The following is a 3,484-nucleotide window of genomic DNA, read 5'->3' as shown; positions in this document are numbered from 1 at the left end:
TGTATACAAATGTATGGAAAACTATAGGTATATCTGACATTTCTAACGTTTTATTGGCAATCGAAAAATGTCGGAAAAAAATTTACATATGCAAATTTATTGACTCTTTTGTGCATGAATAAAGCACAGTTCTGAGTGCTTATTTTTTGTACATATGTGTGTATGTACATAAATATGATGATCAGTTTGATAGCGCCAAGGTCTCTGAGCTTTGAGTTTCGAAGGTCGCATATTAGAAATTTTTTAAAGTTTAGAATATCTTTACTCTTAGAAATATTCCAATGCAAGTACTATACCAGTATACTTACAATAAAAATGAATGTTCTTAATTTTTCTAAATATTGCTATGAGAGCTCAAGGACCGTTTTCAAAGTGCGAGTTATTAAGCGGGTTCGATAGGTTGCTTCTAAATTTTGTAATGAAATTCGAAAGGTAACTACCGAACATGAGTTGATTCTTCACTTTAAAATCTTGAAAGCATCAAGTGTACCCAAATCTTTCGCCACTTCAAATTTCCAATGCAAAAGCGGTTTTACCTTTGCTTTTAGAAAGTTTGCGTCTGGGTCCTACTGACAGAATCATCTTTGGACGGCAAAGTAAGACCGCATACTCTATGATACCACAGGGCTGAAAATCTATCACTATACCCTGAAACTATTTGTTGTACCTGAAGAGTTTCCTCGATGTTCCGACCTCACTTGATTTCAGGCGAAGCTCGCTGCAAAAATGACTACAGAGAGAGTTCTAGATCTTCGCCTGACCAGCATCGGACAGTGGTAGTCGGCTTATACAAAACCCATGTGTTTGATTTACTTTTCGATCCCCTTACCTTCAACTTCGACGGCCGTCTTCGTGGTGAATAGATACTAGTTTCGTCTACATTTATGGCTCCGAACAAAATGACTTGACATTTTGCGAGAAACTAATCACCAAACCCTCTTTAGAATCAAATATGCGCAAAAGAAGTCTAAAAAATTTAATCCACAAAATTTCACTCAACTAGTATTGAGGTCTACGTCTTTCATTTTGAGGTTGAGAGTTAAATATGTATTCTATATCCTGGTAAGATATTTCGTTAAATACACTCTATAGATTCGTGGGACTCTATAGATTTCTGGGACGTGTTTCCTGGAAACCGGAAGCCAGCCGGTAATATCTGCTAGGTCACGAAAACGACTTCTATAAGCTGCCAGTTTTTGGCATATAGCAAAGATTCTGAAGTCTATCAAGTCTGTGAAACTTTGGAAGGAAATATTATGTTTAAATACTAGTGATGTGTTTAATTCTAAGCTGACTACTTCAAAGCCTCTTCCTCGCTCGCCTTTAAAGATTTTCTCTTTGTTGATTACATAAATAGTTTCAGAAAATGTTCCCAATGTCTAAAACAACTCATCTTTTTATATGCAACTTAACCTCTATTAGAAAATCGTGGAATAGATTAATCGATTGATGTACATATTTTTATTTACATATTTACGAAGCCACAGTTCAATAGAATTCAGTTGTCAGCCTACGAATCAAACGAATATAATTGTTTGCTCAAAATAATAATGATAATTAGACGAATAGCTAATTAAAATGATGAAATCGATAAATAGCGTTGTGTATGCAATGCTCTGCTGCTAAGTGAGATGTGGCGATTGTGTGAGACTGAATGAGTGTTAATTGTGAAATTGAGGGACATGATAATGACTGAAGGCTGTTAAACAAAGATTCTAAGGATTTCACACAGAAACTATTTTACATATGTACATACCACATATACATATTATCCCAGGAAACAGACAGTCAAACGGTATTGGAACATTGGTAAAGGGTTGTTAGATGAGTTAGCTTGAGTGTGCATCTGAAGAGGAGAACTTGCGGCATACGTTGAATATGTAGGGGTTGACTCGATATATGTATGTATAGTTCAACCCGCTACAATATCAAAAACGGTATTTTCCAAAGAAAGTCGGGTTTCATGATGGAACTCCAACTCTTCGTCGGCAATAAGTGGTGTTTGGAATCCGATGGCAGCCTTCATGGGACGAGAGTTGTTAATTAACTCTCGCCGAATGCCGTTTATGATCTGACTCCATAGATGGCGCACTTCTAACTGAACTAGGTCTTTGAGATATACGTATGGCTTTTGACAAGCCTGGTAGGAGGCACGCCTTCAAGCATGTACCTGAAACGTTGGTCACTACGGTAGTAATGATTGCTTATCATGATGCTATACTTCTTAAATGGGAGAATAAGGGTCTCGCTAGGTAAATGGTGCTTAGGCGGCATCAGAATGTATTCCTTAGCAGTGGTAAGTGCAGCATTCTGAATGGTCTGGAGCTTCGCCACCTTTGTCTTCTACAGCTCTCTGGCTAATTAAATGTGGGTAATCTAAGGAGCTCCGATTTCGCTTTTGTCAATATTTATATCTTAGTTGGCCGATATATCGAACGCGGCGACTCTGTGCTATGTAGTTTTTCTTGAATATGGTGTTTGTTTTGATTCTTCTGCTTATTTCGAATTTTTTGCTTCTTCAAAAAGTCTGTTGCAATAGCTATTGGTAACGCTATTTAATGAACATCCCCGCTTCGTTTAAGAAACTTGCTTGCAGATATTCTATTATAAGATTCCCCAAAAGCAACAAAGAAGTTAGGCAGGCCAGCCGGAATGCAAAGTGCAAACTTGGAAAGTTACTGAGCAAAACCAGCAAGTGAGTTAACTGACACTTGGTCACTAAGATAACCAGTTATACAGCTTGCCAGTTACATATGTATATTGTATGTTGATGTAGGTAGGCAGTAAGGTAATCAGCAACTAGCTAGACGAGCGGCCGGTTTGAGTGTCGTCGCTTTACAACAAAAATAAAACAGCAGGTTCTGATACCAAATACAACACAAAAACACATTCAGAAGTAGTATCTCGCTATAGCGCATACATATTTCTCAAGATTTATTCTCGCGCTTTTCGCACACATGCAACGAACCGGTTACTTGGCGTTCTAATTTAGAGGGGACCTGCGGAGGCCCCACGAGTAGCAGTACGATAGTTAAACGTAGGCATTTACTATGCGCTGGTTAACGCTTCTCAGGCATCTAGATATTATATATGTATGTATATGTACGTTTATATTGGGGCAAGTAAACGAGTTACGTATGTTTGTTGTCGACATTGCCAGCATTGTCGTCGCAATTGTGCTCGTTTTCTGTTGTCATTTTTATCGTTGTCTCGTTGTTGTTACCGCCTATATTGATGTTCTTGTATACGTTTGTTATTGCCAAGCTTTTTGCAGTCGTTTTCGTCGCGTTCGCTTTTGGCGTTCTCAAATGAAAACAAGTTTAATGACGACGTCAATGGCGGTGACTACGTTGACAACGGCCGCTATGTATATGTAATGTTCTTAGTATATGTACATACGTATAGTAAGTATGATGTGAAAAAAGATGCAAAAAACCGCTTAACTAAAGCAAAGCATGTGGAGAATACAGCAAAAGAAAAATGC

The 3,484-nt window shown here is 38.0% G+C and overlaps 1 long non-coding RNA gene across 1 annotated transcript; it reads right to left on the bottom strand.

Annotated features, from left to right (window-relative positions):
* Positions 1–612: 612 nt before the first annotated feature.
* LOC118753899 lies at positions 613–2,400 on the bottom strand. The gene is made up of 2 exons (XR_004994848.1): positions 1,757–2,400; positions 613–1,699 (listed from the first exon to the last, which is right to left on the bottom strand). It is a non-coding gene; the product is annotated as an uncharacterized LOC118753899 (long non-coding RNA).
* Positions 2,401–3,484: the final 1,084 nt, after the last annotated feature.

This window comes from Rhagoletis pomonella, unplaced genomic scaffold, assembly GCF_013731165.1.
Source record: "Rhagoletis pomonella isolate Grant_MI unplaced genomic scaffold, Rhpom_1.0 Rhpom_scaffold_03030, whole genome shotgun sequence".
NCBI classification, from domain to species: domain Eukaryota; kingdom Metazoa; phylum Arthropoda; class Insecta; order Diptera; family Tephritidae; genus Rhagoletis; species Rhagoletis pomonella.
Note: the sequence above shows the minus strand (reverse complement) of the source record. Positions and strands in the feature narration are given on the sequence as shown.